Below are 18,200 nucleotides of genomic sequence, written 5' to 3' on the forward strand. Positions count from 1 at the left end.
TTCTGTTACTTTTTCTGTTACCTTCCTCACTTGTCAAGAAAATATAAAAACTAAAATAAACTTTTTTGAGTACAATAAAGAGTTGTCATCTACCACTTCCAGCCTCCTTCAGTGTGCCTTCACATCTAGTCTGCTGCTTCAAAAGTACAGCGAGCATAGAAATCAGATCATGAATCCCATTAAGGGCCTGTCGGGGGGGTGGACGTCTAGGGGAGGGATAGCATTAGGAGAAATACCTATTGTAGATGACGGGTTGATGGGTGCAGCAAACCACCATGGCACCTGTACACCTATGTAACAAACCTGCACGTTCTGCACATGTATCCCAGAACTTAAAGTATGTTTAAAAAAAGTGTATCTTAATGATTTGAGAAATTGATTTTTTGTAAGTGAACTTGTAAATAAATGTATTGCTGATGATAGTTCTGTTGGATGACTGAAGTATTGAGATATAACATTTCTAAAAAAAAACATTTGATCAGTAACTACATAGGCAATGACTCAAATATTAAAAAAAAAATAAAACAAGCTTCATTATACGAAGTAGACTTCACAAAATATTGAGGACAAGAGACATAGAGATCTGGGTGAGATAACAGCTCTGCATAACTCTTTTACTCCCAGAGTGGAAAACTGATCATCTCTTTTTAAAGCTTTGGATTTGGAGTCTGACAGATTTCGTGTAATTCAAAGACTGACCATCTATTTGCTATGGATCCACAGACAAGTTTCTTGTCCTCTCTGAGTTTCAATTTGCTCATTTATAAAACACAGAGAGTAGCAGGTTTTCTGAGGGTACTTAGGAGATTTAATAAGATAATGTTTTGAAGTGCTAGTCACAAGTACTTGGAAAACGATGTTCAAATTGTTGTTGTTGTTACCACTACTTTGATCCAGTAAAATCTAGTTACATGATAGGGATAAGATGGACTGGATTTTAATAATATAGCAACATAGACAGAAAGGCACTGGAGGCTGAAAAACCAAGATTTAGTGCTTCAGCCTTAAAGCTTCCTTAACTACTATCTAATCCTGTTGGAAAAGGGATCAAGGAAATTTTTTTATCTATCTTCAAAATTTTTAATGAAATTTATAAATGGGCAGAATTAATTTATACTTATTTCATTCATCATGATTTTAGTGGGTCAGGGTGGACAGATGATGAGAAGTTAATACAGTAATGTCTAACAAAGAAATTAGTACCCTAAGTCAATGAGTTTCACAAAAGCCAGTGCAAATGTCCAGTCATTTACCAGACCTGCTAGGGCTGCACATAGAAATCTAGCAGGCCTAAAGAGCAGATCCTATGAGAGGGATCTCCAACCACTGGGCTATAAGAATCTTGTGCTGCATGATTAGAGAAGCGTGCCATTTCTCTGGTTGATCAAAGGCAATACAGTAGCAATATGAATTGACAGACCCTTGAATGCAAAATTGTATTTCCATCATAAGCATTCATTGTTGAAGGTAACGCTAGCATCTCCCTAACATGATGGTGTGGGAATAGGAGGCTGATGCCCATACTTGCAGTTGACTAGGATTGATCTTAAGCATCAACCCAAAGCTGGTTTTTATGGAAATTCAAAGAAGAACAGTTCAATTTTTTTTAATTGAAGGCCAGACTGTAGAAGATCAGGGTTGAGCAAGTTAATTATTACCTTTCAGAAGGTAGGCCATAATGGTATATAATCAAAACTGCCCTTGAAAAATCCCTTGACTTTACCTAAAGCATAATATAAATTAATAACATATATGATTCTGCACACAAAAATGCATATAGTCTTATGCACACAAAAATGGAAAATCCTTAAGCTACACTCAAGGGGCAGGGAAAACAAGAGGAAAGTCTATAGGCAAATATCAAAGCATTCAAATCATTTGGCTTTGAAAACAATATTGACATCTCTAGGTGGATGAAAGCTCAGGGGATAATTCTAGATTGTCCTGACTCATGTACAGAGCTTACTCCATTCTCTCACAGCAGAAAACCTCCGTAGTGTTAATTAATAGATTAGTTTGCTGTGGAATGAATTATATCAGTTCCTAAGTTAACTGGGCTTTAGTCAGTTTCCACAGGTTGATGCAATAAAAACTAATAAATTATTTTTGTTTCTGTGTGGTTTTTGAGCTTTGTTTTATTTTTTTGGTCAAGAGGTAGTTTGTAGTCAAATGAAAAACATGCAAGGCATTACAACAAAAGAGGAAAATTTACCATTAATGAGAAATAAAGAGTCAAACATACTAGTTTTCCTCTGTCACCTTACTAAAGGAAAACTACTGTGTGCCAAAAACAGTTCTATTCATAATTCAGTTTAATTCTTATAACAGTTTTATGATATGTATCCTACTTTATAGATGAGAAAACTGAGACTCAAGAGTTGATGTGACTTACCTTACTTAGTTCATGTAGCTTGTAAATGGCAATGCTGGAAGTAAATCATTGCTTTTTTAAATCTAAAGCTCTCTGTAGTTCTCTTGCCTCTACATCATACCCTAAAAAGTAATCTAGCATTTAGGTACCATAATTGAACTTTAAACACAGTATATAAATTCACTTACCTCTTGAGTTAAATACACTTGCTAAAAATAACCATAAAATCAGCCCACCAAGTATTCAGCTAATGCATAAATACTTAGTTGTGTCTATGCATGCCAAATTATTGGCATTACCTTGTTTTAAATATTGTTAGAAATATTATGGCACTACTTGGTTCTAGATATCATTAGAAATATAATTGTTAAACTTATCTGACCAGATTACTCATGTGCTTTGGAAATTCAGATTGCTTAAATCTACATCAAATAAATAGTTGCCCAGCCAAGAGTTTCCATCCTTGGCTTTTCTTAACAGCCTTGAAAATAAGTCTCACTGTGAATTGTTACAACAGCAAAGAGGCATTTTATCGTATTCCAATTATCGTGTAGATAATCCTACAATGTTATGACAAAGGATGACATTTTAATGTAAGAAACTGTAATATAATATTTAGCAAATTAAGAATATTATTTACTGAATATTATTTTAAAATATTTATTTGAGATTATTACTGAGTCCTTATTATGTTCAAGACACTCTTCTTGGTGCTGAAGATACAGTGAACAAGGCAGAGAAGATTCCTGCCTCTGTGAATCATCACAAGAGAAGCAAGAGACAAACGGTAAGCAAGTAAACAAGTAAATATAGATTACAGATTGCAAGGTAGGCACTGAAGGGAACAGAGAGATGTTACACCTGAAGGTGAGAAAGAGCCTGTCATATTAACAGCAGTGATAAAAAGCTTTCCAAGTAGAGAAAATGGCCAATTCCTGAGGCAAGAAAGAATGTGGCTGTTGGAAAAAGTCACCCAGTGAAACACAGTAGACTAGGATGACCAAAGCAAGTGAGCAGGTTTTAGCGTACACAGGGGCTTGTAGGCCGCAGGAAAGAGTTTGAATGTAATTCCGACGGCAATGAGAAGCCATTGAAGGCAGATTCAGCAGGGGAGGGGCACAGGTGGGTTTGTGTGTAGCCTGCCTGCTGATGAGGAATGTGCACTTTGTGCCAGGCGTTGTACAGAGACCTCTCCTTTTTCTCTCATTAGGCAGTCTTTTCACTATTGTGACATGAGAAAACAGAGCCACACAACCTAGTTATTTGGTATCACTCAACTGCTGGGTTTGAAACTCATACATCTGACTCCCAAGACCAAGTGCCTAACCATAATGCATGGCTCTGGTAATGACTAAACACTCATCAATGACACATTTACATTTCTGATACCTTCAGCATTTGGTGTTCCATTCCTTGAGACACACTGGGATCTGAAGTAAATTAATAATCTCTGAGGAATAATAGCATTAATCATTTAAAAATAAAATTGTGCTGGAATAAAGATTCTTACTCAAAAGGTGAGTGTTACAACTCAAGAATATAAAAATATGTATGGTTTTGGTGCTAAATAGGAGTCTTTGTTTTCACAGAGGAGCAAATAGAATTAAATTAATAAAAAGCATTTAAGAAAACATCACGTGGAAGCTCACTATTTAGTAATTAGTAAAACTTTATACAACATAAGAATAGACAAGCTATTGTTCTAAAAATGAAAATAGATTTGACTGATGCCTAAATGGTTTCCGTTCAATCCAACTGGACATAGATGTGTTAACCTTCAGAGTATTTTTAGTCTCAGAATCTAGTTCTGACATGTCATGCTCCTCTGACAGCCTGCACATACTGGGACTTTCCAGGAAAAAAAATGAATTAAGTCCTGGGTCTTGGGCCTTCCTTGACTCTTCAACTACATCATTTTCTCTTTTCTTATTCTTTATTTTAGTCTTTTCCAAAACTGCTTGTTATTTCCTTGAAGCTTATAGCATCTTTTCAACAATGATGTATACAAAGACTCAAGCCCACATTGCTAAAGAGCATAGAATTAAGGTAACAGCATATTGTATAAATTACCTGGTTCCCATAGAGAATTATGGAGAAGGATTTTAATTGTTTTTGGTTATAAATTAATAGGAGCAGTAAACAGTTAGGTAGTGTTTACTATAAGCATTAGGCACTGCTCCAAGTGCTTCATGAATGTTAACTCACTTAATCCTATCAGGTTGTACTATTTCTACCTCCATTTCACAGATGGGAAAACTAAAGTAAACATAGATTAAGTAACTGGCCCAGGACACCTGAGCAAGTAAGTGGTGGAGCTTTGACGGAAGCCCAGTGATCTGGCTCCAGGAATGTGTTCTTAGAGATTTCTTTCCCTGCTGCTTTGATGGCAAGATCAGGAAAATATGTGGAGCCATGAAACTCCTGATCTTTTAATACATGTCTAAAACTTAACAGAGTACTTGAGCACCTTAAAGTCAGGTGCACTAATAGCTCTGATTGGAAGCAGAATTTTCTATCAACCTAGAATGATCGACCAGAGACACACAAAATAGGTGTTTTAGTACAAAGGCACTGGGAAGAACATGAGATAAGCCCTTTCAAAGAGTCCTGGAATAAAAATCTAAACTGTTACTGAATGCAAACCTGCTAAAACTGTAGACATTGATGGATGAGTTTTCTTAGTATCAACCTATAAAAATGAAAAGATTCCTGCAGCTCCATTTCATTTCTGCCCACCAAGACTGGACCTTTGGCAGAAAATGTGAAGATTTCATCTTATCTATGTGTTCACTTTCACAGCGTGGTTCAAATATTTGTACTCCCTGAATGACGGGATTAATCTTAGAGTGTTATCGCAATTCTCTAGAAAATAAGGAGCACAAAGTATTAATGATAGCTAAACTGTGGTGGGTCCTTCCCATATCCTCAGGAGTTTACCTGCATTAATGCAATCAAACCTCACAACTGCTCCCTGAGGTTGTAATAGCATTATTCATTGAAAAATAAAATTGTGCTGGAATACAGATTCTTACTCAAAAGGTGAGTGAAATAATTAGAACTCAAGAGTATAAAAACATATATGGTTTTGGTGCTAAACAGGAGTCTTTATTTTTACAGAGGAGCAAGTAGAAGTAAATTAATAAATTAATTGACTCCTCTGACCCATAAAGCATCTCCTTAGTTCCCATTTTGGCTATTTTCCTTATTGTATAAACGTCTTGGTCAGAAACCCCATGGGCAATTGGAATGAGTGGCAATTTACTAAACCCACCCCTCCTCCCATGCCCCTAGTAGTAAATAATTTTCCCGTCTTCAGGATACAATTGAGGAACTGAATGGTTCAGTTGGGTTAGGTAAAGTACCACTGGAACACGGTTAAAAGACAGACCACCCTGGAGCAAGAACTGCTTAATCAAAACCTTGTTTTTTAGTAGAAGAAATTTTAAACCCTCAGTTCATTGCCTGCAAAGATTCCCTAATAGGAAGTAGAGGGAGAGAGGGAGGAATTGTTTCAGTTGATAAGGCTGTATTGTTCAATAAAGGGCACAGAGTCAGAACTAGGGAGGTTCTAGTCAGGTTCTGGTCCCAGATCTTTACCTGTTACTGTCTCTAGAGTGGGCTTCCTGTGCTGCAAGAAGAAAATATCAACCTAGGCCGGGCGCGGTGGCTCAAGCCTGTAATCCCAGCACTTTGGGAAGCCAAGACAGGTGGATCGCGAGGTTGAGAGCTCGAGACCATCCTGGTCAACATGGTGAAACCCCGTCTCTACTAAAAATACAAAAAATTAGCTGGGCATGGTAGTGCGTGCCTGTAATCCCAGCTACTCGGGAGGCTGAGGCAGGGGAACTGCCTGAACCCAGGAGGCGGAGGTTGCGGTGAGCCGAGATCGCGCCATTGCACTCCAGCCTGGGTAACAAGAGCGAATTCCGTCTCGGAAAAAAAAAAAAAAAAAGAAAATATCAACCTAAATGACCTCCAGCTACTTCTCAGCTCCAGAATTTCATGACTTTTGCAAAGAGCTGCTAGGAGACTCAAATAAGGTAATCGATGTGAAACCATTTCAAAGGTTTTACCATCTGCTCTGGAAATGTATTATTATATGGAAAAATATAGCAAAAAACTTCAGCGTTCGAAGGCCAAAGGGTCCAGGAGATTGTTACCACTTTGGCCCCACTCTGAGGGCCGTCCCACACAAGGAGTACCTGAGGAAGAGCCAAGGGCCGGGAACATTTTTCAGAGCAAATGTCTCTGATTTTGTTTTTTCCTGCTGCTCTTCTCTTCCCCAGCTGGGGTTCCCTTCAATTGATTTCAAAGGAAGAGCTCCCATTGTCACAAATGAAAGTTGCACCTGCACTCTGCAGAGAAGCAAATGGAACTCACCAGGAGGATGATAAAATAGACAGGTTTTCCTTAAATCAGAGAACCGAAAAACAGACAAATATTAATTTGAAATTATACTTTATCACAGCAGTCATAATAGAAGTCTAAGAAGCAGGCATTGTCCTTAGAGAAATGAGCAGGTATCTGTGTACGAGAAAAAGATATAGTCATTGAGTGGGGCCAGGAGAGGTGGGGGTGGGCATTTTTAATATGGCAGTTGGGCACAGCCAGAGCAGGCTCATACACTAAGAAAGCAAATGTCTATCCATAAGGGACTTTCCCTAAATTAATTTAAAACAAAATAGCTGTTAGGATTCCCACTTCATAGAAGAAAGCAGGCCTGGGAGAGATGACGCCCAGGTCACATAGGTAAGTGAAAGCTGACCTGTCAATGGTACCTCTAAAACCTTTGAGTCCTCAAATCCTCCTTCATTTCTATATTTATTATTGAAGCCTGTGTTTTAACTGCAGTGAAGGGATTGGGTAGAAAAATTGTCGAGTTCTGGACACAACTGAGTGTTTACATATATGTCAACATTAGTGGGGCTGTCACTGCTGACCCAGCAGCAGAAGCTATAGTCACTGACCCAGACACAGTTGACTCTCATCCATCTTAATCGTGGTGGCAAGCAGATAAACCAGGCAGATAAGTCTCTTCTTTTTGCACTCTCTTGCAGCATGACCATACTGCCAAGATAATCAAGTACAAAATGCAAGCTAACCAGACAGGTCTCCCTCGAGTTTCTGCTCAGGGTAACAGAAACCAGGTTATTCCAAGGATTAGGATTGAGGAAGCTGACATTTCAATGGTGGGTAAAGCATATGCTTGTGCAGCTTTGCCTCACTGCTTTGTAATGAGCCAAATGTGGAAAGGGGACCAAATCCACTCTGGGAAAGGCAAAGGTCGGCTGGTATGTGCAAGTTACTATCATATCAACAAATGCCGTTATTTATTTGGCTCTTAAGGTACAAAGTAGGTTCTTAAGTACAGATTTTCCGAGCTTTTCCCGGCACCAAACATCGATTTTCTTGTATTTCCACAGAGACCTCACATTTTCAAAGATTTTTCTGTTTACCAAACTTCATTTAAGTAAATTAATTCATTTGTTGAATCTTATTCATCAAAGATATAACTGCCGATCAAAGCTTCTAATCAGCCTGGGATAACTGATATTTCCACAGTGTGTTAATTATAATTCCAGGCTAAAGCAAAAACTTGACATTTTAATTAGCATGGGCAGCTTTGCCATACTAAATGAGTACTTCTATTGGCTTCTGCAAATACTGAAAATAACCTCCTGTGTCCTATGAATCCAAGGTCCTAGGGTTTAGAAATAGTGGAGTTCTCTGGTCCCTAAAAATAGGTCAAGGTCCTTTTTACATAATCCCTTAAGACCTCCTGAAAACCCTTTCCAACATACCATCCACGCTGCATTGTAATTGCCTTTTTAAAAATACATAATTAGAGTTTGATTACTTAGGTACCATCCTAATTACATAAGCATACCTACTGAGTTTCTTCCAAACATGTGCTTTCCCCAAGAATTCCAACGAATGTTATTTTCTCCAACTCACATCACTGATGTCTGTTTTGTTACATATCCATTCAGATATTTTGACACAGATACAATTAAATATTACTCAAAGAAATAAAATTCCACTTCCTCCAACTCCCAGTTTGATGAATCAGCAGAAGATGATTCACATATCAGGTGAATAAAAAAAGGAGGAAGGGCACAGGAAGAGTGAAGGATAAAAAAAAATTTTATATTTATCAAAATATGGCCTTATCCAGACAAAAAGAGGAAGTGGGCTTCTGTGCACAGAGAATCAAGCTTAGGACATGTTCATTAGCTATACCGAGTGACAGTTTAGAGATTGAGGAGAAAATGGCAAGAGACAATGGTGCAGAAAGCTGATCATGTGTTCACTGATAAAAAATTCAGATTCTATCTGGACACTACAGGGAGTCAATGAAGATTTTTGTAAAAGATGTATTTGTGCTTTAGAAAGTACAAGGGCTGTGACTATGTGACCAAAGTGTAACTCAGGTATCAGCAGCACTGACTCTGCCTGGTGACACAACAGAAATCCCCTTGAACCACTTTCTCTACCCCACAAAGTCCATGTTCCTCCCAAAGAGTTGTGGGAGACAAAAATATGCCACCCCAAATTTGAAGAGTTGTTAGCTGAAGACAATTAAGAGGAAGCAGATACAGGGCAGCTCTCTGCCCTTTCTCAGTTTTCCCAAAAGCAGGGTATAGACTTAGAAAGACAAAAGTTACTGTGCCTCTCCTTTATCAAGGAGAACAAAAGTTAACGGATGAAGACAGCTTTGTACGCTTATCAGCCCAGAGATGATACCAGAGAAACTTGTATCAAGAAGATTTACTAAACAGCCTTTACTCAGCCAGTTTTTGCCTTCCTCCAAGCTGCTGCTGTAGAAACTCAAAATCCCTTTCCTTTGTCTTGCCACTTCTCTAAAAGTTAACTTTGTTGAAGATGCTCTATAAGCTGGAATTCAAAGCCACTTCTTTGATAACTACTTATTTTGAGGGGTCTCCCATGTAAACATGAAATATACAGGTCAATAAATTTCTGCTTTTCTCTTGTTAGTCTGTCTTTTGCAACAGGAGTTCATTGTAACTACAAACTTATAGGAGCTTAAAAAAAATCCTACAACTATTCTGCTAATTTCCAGGGACATTTTGTTTCCTGGCCTCCTCAGTCTCTCAGGCTTCTGATTTATTTCAACATCAATCCCAAAAGGAAGTCCAATTTTTTCCTCAGTTTCAAACAACCACACACAATTTTTTTTTCATTAATACCAAGTCTTTTGGTTTTGGATTTTTGCTTTGTTTTATATATTTGATCAATTTTGTTTTGAAAGCTGCACTGAAGATTTCTTAGTGAAGACATATTAGGATAGCACAAAAGTAATTGTGGGTTTTGCCAATATCAATCTAATAAAGGGTTATATCCCCGTGATTCAAACTGATGGCAATGGGAAGCTTTTGTTTTAAATGTCACTTGGCCATTCACTTATGTCTTGCTCCTTGCTCTCTTTTGCCCATTGTACCACTGAAACTTCCACACTTCTTGGAATAGCCTTGAGAGCTATGAAAGGTTTCCCCTCTATCAGAAAGAACAACGTGTCCACATCCATGCTCTGATGTCAAGTTTCTGCCTCCCTGGCTTGGGGTGATTCTGCTGCCCACAAGTAGGCATATCGAGCCTTATTTCCATAAAAAGTATTTCTTCCTCCAATGAAATTTTTCCATCAACTATAAAAAGAATTAGATTTTTTTCACCTTGCCGAAAATTATTGAAAGAAGTCACACTTTCAATAAAAAAATTAGTAGTTGGTGCAGAAATATAGCGGAAAATGGTAAAACTGAAATAGTAGCAGTGTGAATAAAGAAAGGATTGTTTTAAGGGATAATAAGGACATAGAAGCAACAGTGCCTGAAGATTGATTAGGTAACAGCTTTGTGGAGGGAGAGATGGAGTCAAGGTTAACTTTGTTTTCTTACTTGAATAGCTGGGACTACCACATGAATGGGAATGATATTCACCAAGGTAGAGAATAATGGAGGATTATAATATTATTCATTTTCATGTTCTTTTTCACATTAAGATGTCTGTAGAACATGCAGTGAAGCTGTCCACAAGGTAATTGGATTTACAGGTCTGAAACTTTGATGAAACATATTTAGAATCCACCAGAATGTCAGTAGATTTAAGCTGCAAAAATAGGTTACATCACCCTGGACCAGTGTGATATGAATGAAGAAGAGACATGACAACAAACCAGGAGACATCTATGGATAAGAAGTGCAGAGACAAAGAAAAGCCTTCTTAGGGGCTGGAGGAGCCACCAGAACAGAGAAGGAGAATCAGGAAGAAACTGGTATCCTGAGAGCTCAGGGAGGAAAGTCCCAGGACAGACTAATGACAATGTTAATGTCGTGCAGAAACTAACATGGGACCTCAACTCTCCGCTGGATTCTCTCCTATTTTGTTGAGGAAAGAAAACCACTGTGAGATTTGCCAGCTTTGAAATTAAACAGTTGTTTTCATTTCTTATGAGTTCTAATAATTTACTTATCTTTAACTCACTTCTTATCACCGACAGGTAAATATATTCAAAATATTCCAGAATATGACACTGTTTTATTCACAGCTGTGGAATAACGATAATGACAGGTATACCCGAGAGGCCACACATCACCTCCATTTTAATTGATAAGGCTGAGCGTCTCAAGGAAACCAATCCAACATCAGCACTGCAATTATCAAGCCGAAACCATTGCCTAGTGAAAATTAGGCATATTCGGTAGCTGCAGGAAATCTTTTAGGTCATTGGGTCAAATATTATAGTAAATTATTACAAATGGTATAGGAAAATAAATAATGGGGATTACTGAATATTTAGAGACATATCTATTAGAATAATCTGCCCAAGGACAGTGGTAATTTAAACTTTTTAATCTTATTTTCTTCCTCTCTATACAATTCTCAGATAATCATAACAAGATCTCCTTCAGTATGACATGCTTCACTGCCTAATGTTAGCAGATACCGTTCTTTAGAAGAAAAACATAACATCAAGAAATATCATTCTACTTAAGAGAAAGTATTTTTTTTAAACTTTCTTTGTTTATTTTTCCATATTCTTTCTTCCTTGGTGCACATCCAAATTTAAGACCTATACATTTTACTTCTCTCTGAAGAACTTATTTTAACATTTCTTGTAAGGCAGCAAATTCTCTCAATATCTGTTTGTCTGAGAAAGTTTATTTTATTTTATTTTTTTATTACATTTTAGGTTTGGGGGTACACGTGAAGAACATGCAAGATAGTTGCATAGGTACACATGGCAGTGTAATTTGCTGCCTTCCTTCCCATCACCTATATGTGGCATTTCTCCCCATGCTATCTCTCCCCAACTCCCCATCCCCCGCTGTCCCTCCCCTATTTCCAACCCGACAGACCCCAGTGTGTGATGCTCCCCTCCCTGTGTCCATGTGTTCTCATTGTTCAGCACCCACCCATGAGTGAGAACATGCAGTGTTTGATTTTCTGTTCTTGTATCAGTTTGCTGAGAATGATGGTTTGTAGGTTCATCCATGTCCCTACAAAGGACACAAACTCATCATTTTCTATGGCTGCATAATATTCCATGGTGTATATGTGCCACATTTTCCCTGTCAAGTCTATCATTGATGGGCATTTGAGTTGGTTCCAGGTCTTTGCTATTGTGAACAGTGATGCAAAAAACATTCGTGTGCATGTGTCCTTATAATAGAATGATTTATAATCCTTTGGATATATACCCAGTAATGGGATTGCTGGGTCAAATGGAATTTCTATTTCTACTCCATGTTCATGGTTAGGAAGAATCAATATCGTGAAAATGGCCATACTGCCCAAAGTAATTTACAGATTTAATGCTATCCCCATCAAGCTACCAATGACCTTCTTCACAGAACTGGAAAAAAACACCTTAAACTTCATATGGAACCAAAAGAGAGCCCGCATAGCCAAGTCAATTCTAAGCAAAAAGAACAAAGAGGGAGGCATCACACTACCAGACTTCAAACTATACTACAAGGCTACAGTAATTGAAACAGCATGGTACTGGTACCAAAACAGAGATATAGACCAATGGAACAGAACAGAGGCCTCAGAGGCAACATAACACATCTACAACCATCCGATCTTTGACAAACCTGACAAAAAAAGCAATGGGGAAAGGATTCCCTGTTTAATGAATGGTGTTGGGAAAACCAGCTAGCCATGTGCAGAAAGCAGAAACTGGACCCCTTCCTGACACCTTACACTAAAATTAACTCCAGATGGATTAAAGACCTAAACATAAGACCTAGCACCATAAAAACCCTAGAAGAAAATCTAGGCAAAACCATCCAGGACATAGGAGTAGGCAAGGACTTCATGACCAAAACACCAAAAGCATTGGCAACAGAAGCCAAAATAGACAAATGGGACCTAATCAAACTCCACAGCTTCTGCATGGCAAAAGAAACATTCATTAGAGTGAATCAGCAACCAACAGAATGGGAAAAACTTTTTGCAGTTTACCCATCTGACAAAGGGCTGATATCCAGAATCTACAAAGAACTAAAACAGATGTACAAGAAAAAAACAAACAAGCCGATTCAAAAGTGGGCAAAGGACATGAACAGGCACTTTACAAAAGAAGACATACATGAGGCCAACAAACATATGAAAAAATGCTCATCATCACTGGTCATCAGAGAAATGCAAATCACAACTACATTGAGGTACCATCTCACGCCAGTTAGAATGGCAATCATTAAAAAATCTGGAGACAACAGATGCTGGAGAGGATGTGGAGAAATAGGAACACTTTTACACTGTTGTTGGGAGTGTAAATTAGTTCAACCATCATGGAAGACAGTGTGACGATTCCTCAAGGAGCTAGAAAGAGAAAGTATTTTATAGAAACCGGTATGTTAGGTGCCGTGGTTTCTGCTTCAGTTTGCAGACACCCATTCCACGGTCTGCTGGCCACTCAGAGCTGAGACTTGCCCTGAGCCAGAGGGAGCAGCCTCATCCAAGTAGATATACCCCATTGACAAGGAAAGTCCACATCCAATGACTGCTGTGTATGGGTACAAAGCCAGATGCCTTGCCTTGGCTCTTGCCCTAATTCTGGAAAATGCTATAGGGTCAAACCAACTCCATTCCTTTAAAATGGGGTGAAGCCTCTGTGGCAACTGCTTCAAGTTAAACTTCTTCCTTTGTCCCAACCTGTTACCCTCACTCCCCCACGGGCACTGTTCCTGAGAGCACTCCCTGCTATTTCTTGCACACACATAGATCTCAGTGTCTCAGTGTCTGTTTTCCAGGGAACTTAATCTAAGACAACTGATAGTTCATGTCTATTTAGATGCTCAACATTAGAGATGGTCAGACTCCTAAAAGATCTGGTATTATAGATCTCTGTTTCTAAAACTCTAAAATGCAAAAGGACGAAGTGGTTGTAATATACATCTGTAACTTTCAATCATCTCTGTTGTGTGTGCTAATAGCTCCATAGTAACAAATACATAATTATTGTGTTCTCCATCATATCTGTATAAATGCCATTTTGAGCAGAGTGTTTTTCATCTCTATGTATTTATATTTTTTAGAGAGAGAGTCTTGTTCTGTCACCTAGGCTGGAGTGCAGTGGTGTGATCATAGCTCACTGTAGCCTCAACCTCCTGGGCTCAAGCAATCCCTTGTGTCAGCATCCCCAGTTGCTGAGATGACAAACATGAGCCACTGCCCTCAGTCTGTTTTTATCTCTAACTCTTACCTCTCACCTTCCTTTCTTGAAAATTTTAGGAACTGTGTCATTGCTTCTTTTGATGGTGGTGTTGCTGACTATTTCTGTCCTCCTTCTAATAACTTTGATTCTTATTTAATCTCAGATTTTGCCGCCTATTTACAATGATTTGACCTTTTTCTCTATCTATAATCTTCACTGACTTTAATCCTTAAAGTTGCTGTGACATTTTCTTCATCTTGATTACTTCTCGCCAATTTTGAAGCATATTCTTTGACCCTTCTGTAATTTTGTAAGGGGAAAAAGATTTTCTTTACCGTAATCAATCCTCTCATGTTTTAAAGTTTATCCTATTTGTTAGCAGTTAGAACGTTATTTTAATGGTATTAGAGAACCTACAGATGCACTAAAAGTATGCCTCATCAATTGGTTTTTAGAGAAGAACCATGAGTTCATCTCTAAAAACATTCTAAGAACAAACATCTAAAGAATGAAACACCAAGAATGAGAAGCAAGATACCATTTCAAATCAGGAAAAGACGGAATTAAAACAGTTCACCTAAAAAGCTTTTCAGAATGCTACCTAAGCTCTTATCATCCTCTAATCGGTTAAGTGGTACAAAACCCCTCAAGAAACAGCTAGTGTACTTAGGCCCAGAAGCCCAGAGAAAAGGAAAAAGAGCTGCTGTCCTATGTCTGCTTGCCTGAATGAGGCTGGAATAAGACCAACTTGCAAGTAGATGCGCTACCTTTTCGCAGGGTGATTTCTGCATTCCCCACATCAAAAGCATTCCAGGAGAAGGTCTTCCTGTGGAGGAGTAAGGAAGAAAGTAGGCAGAAGAGACAGTCAGAGGAAAGCAGCACGCATACACCAACACACACAAACACAGATGTACAGGAAATTTGCTATTGTCCTTAAGTGTCCACTTCTGCTAAATTTCCCTGCTTTTGAAGAATTAGGTTAACTAGGCAAAAAGAAATACCCTTACTGCCTGTTTCTACAGGGGTGCTATTTACCTGATTTGCCAACTCTGAAAGTCAGAATTTTTGTTCTAAATTCAAGTAGAATCCACAGGGACCTCAAAACCATAGCTAGTGGCCACTCTGACTATTTATGTATCACTGCAAGTAGTAAATCAGGTGTTAGATATTTTGAGTATCAGCCCTAAGTACACAAAGCAATAATTAGAGGAGTTACTTAGGAATTTGTAAAGATGAGAAAGGAATTGATTGAGAATGACCAAATTATTATAACACCAACAGGTAATATTTCCTATGTGCTGACACTCTTCTAAGAGCTTTGCGTGCCTAATGTACTCATGAGGTGAGCCTTATTATTATCTACATTTTACAGCTGAAGAAGTCGAGGCTTAGAAGGATTAGTAACACTCCCAAAACTGTATTGTTAGCAGCTAAAATGAAGAATGTATACAATTTTTATGCAGTGAATTCCGATCACAGTTTCTCATGTCTTCGTGCCCATGTGGTTAAGGGGAGTAGAATGGGTCTCACTGGATCCCCCATAGCATCTCTGCCTTATTCTTGTCCCACATGGTCTAATCAGCCCTAAGATGCAGGCTTCTTCTTTTAAGTCCTCCTTACTAATCCTCAGTCTTATTCTTTACTTAGACACTTAGCAACTATTGTTTTGAAGATCCCAATGTTTCACAGTTTGTTTTCACTCTTCTGTAGTTTGCTTTACATACATGCTCTTATTTTTCCCATTTTCAAATAATTTTCCTTGAAAGCACTTTACTTGGCGGCTACTGCCTCTACTTTGTAGCAAAATTCATCTGAACAATTATCTACACTCGTCTCCAATCTTTCTCCTAAACCCACCTGAGCAGGATTTTGTTCCTGCTACCGTGTTGAAACTGGTCTTGTCAAGGTCTTCAATAACATCACATTAATAAATCTAGTAGTCAATTCTCAGTCTGCGCCTAATTGAATATCCAGCAGTGTTTGATACATTGGATCACTATATTATCTGTGACACTTCATTAGCTGTGATTTAATTTGGAATTTCCAGGTCACCACCTTCGCTAGCTGTCCTGCCATTCACTGGTTGCCCCTTCTCTGTTTCTTCTGCCAGTAGCTGTTTTTCTGCCAGTCCTTTTAATGTTGCAGTACTTCCAAGGCTCAGTCCTCAGTCCTCTTCACTTCTGTATCTACACTCAGCCCTCTGGTAATATCAACCAGTCTTGTGGCTTTAAATACCATTTACATTTCAACGACTCCCAAATTTATACATCCAAGCTCAGAACTCTCTCCTGAGCTTCACCTTCATATATGTAAGAGCCTGTATGACATCTCCATTTGGATATCCAAAAGACATCTTACACCTAACATGTCCAAAATTCTATCCCTGATCTTCCTTCCCAAACCTACCCCACCTCGGTTGGTTCACGGTCGCTCGTCTTTCCAGTTTTCAGCTCAACACTTTCGAGTCATCCCTGACTTTTTTCTTTCTCTCACACAATATAGCTAACCCAGCACCCAAATCCTGTCAGCCCCATCTGCGACATACATCCAGAATCTGACTACATCCTCACCTCTACTCTTGCCATCCTGGTTTCACACACTTTCATCTCCCACCAGAGCAACTGCAGGAGACACCTAACTGGTCTCCCTGTTTTCACCGCTGTCCTTTGTTAGTCTGTTCCCGATTGAGCAGCCAGAGTCATCTTTATAAAACATAAAGTCAGGTCATCCATTCCTCTACTCCACTGCAAAAACTTCTCGTGTGACACACAGTGAGAGTCCAAATCCTATAGTGGTCTATGGGACACCATAGGCTTTGACCTCCCTGTTGCCTTCTGATCACCCTTCCCGCTGTTCACTCCCTTATCCCTTTCCAGCATCCTTGCTGTTCGTAGACGATACGAAGTACAGTCTTTCTTTTTGGAACACTTTCCCCAGATATCTACACAGTTAACATCTCATCCCCTTTAAATCTTTGCTCAAATGCCATCTGTTTAGTAAGACTTACCCGACTTCAGGTTACAAACTCCTGCTCTAGGTTTTAGTTATTGTTCTTTATAGCACTTAACACCTTTGACTGTCCTACATACATTTTCTCTTATTATATGTCTCGCTCCATTAGAACATAAATTTCATACAAGGGAGGGGTCTTGCCTTGTTGAGTTATAAGAGTTCTTTAGATATTCTGAGCAGTAGACCTTTAACAGATATATTATCTGCAAGTAATTTCTCCCATTCTGTGGGTTGTTTTTTCACCTTCTGATGATGCCTTTTGGTGCATACAAGGTTTAATTTTGATGAAGTCCAATATACGTATATATTTTTTGTTGTTCCATGTGCTTTTAGTAAAAGGGAAGTTTTAACGCCACATTAGTGGAAAGAGCTTCCTCCTGCTTGGAGTCCAAACCTTAATCCATTACTAAATGTGAACAGCGCTATGATAGATAACTGCATTCAGCTTTGCCCAGACAGCAGTAAACCTGGACATCACCACCCATTACCACTGGACATTTATTCTTAGCTCCTGGCCTTACTTACTTTGTGAGGGAAGTTCACTGTCCAACACTCCTGGGCTCTGCCAGGCCCCTCATTCACTGTTCCTCCTAATCAGTAAGTAGATTTGGGAGTGATGAACTAGCAGAGTTAGCGCTGCTCCTTCCCGTGCCTCTTGACAGCTGGTCTGCCTACGGAGACGATGTGTAATGTTCTGCTCTCTATCACGTGGGGAAGGAGGTTCACAACTGACTGTATAAGTTTACTCAGCTCATATATAAAATCTTACATCTGTAATGAAGTTGACATTTGTACTTTCATATGCCTTGCCCATTCACTGACGTATGCATTCATCCACAAGCAAAGAATTATTGAATGCCTGTTTGAAACCAGGCACTGTCTTACGTGCTGATGACACAACTGGAACAAAAGAGACAAGAAAAAATCCTTGTGTTCATGGAGTTACGGTGCTAATAATAAGATTGAAACAAACAAGATAAATAAGTAAAATTATATTGGTCAGAACTTGGGCAAAAAATACAGACATACCCATTATTGGCCGCATAGAGCCTAACAATGACCAGTATGAGAGGATTTCTAATCACACGGCTCAGTTTACCCTTGTCTCCAGTCTGCATTCTTGCTTGCAAGCAGTAGACA

At 38.8% G+C, this 18,200-nt stretch overlaps 1 long non-coding RNA gene across 1 annotated transcript in view; it reads right to left on the bottom strand.

The window, feature by feature from the left end:
- LOC144580435 (uncharacterized) overlaps positions 1 to 18,200 on the bottom strand; it is a 34,890-nt gene that overhangs the window by 16,381 nt on the left and 309 nt on the right. The gene's annotated exons all lie outside the window — the stretch shown is intronic.

This window comes from Callithrix jacchus, chromosome 19 (genome assembly GCF_049354715.1).
Source record: "Callithrix jacchus isolate 240 chromosome 19, calJac240_pri, whole genome shotgun sequence".
Taxonomy (NCBI): domain Eukaryota; kingdom Metazoa; phylum Chordata; class Mammalia; order Primates; family Cebidae; genus Callithrix; species Callithrix jacchus.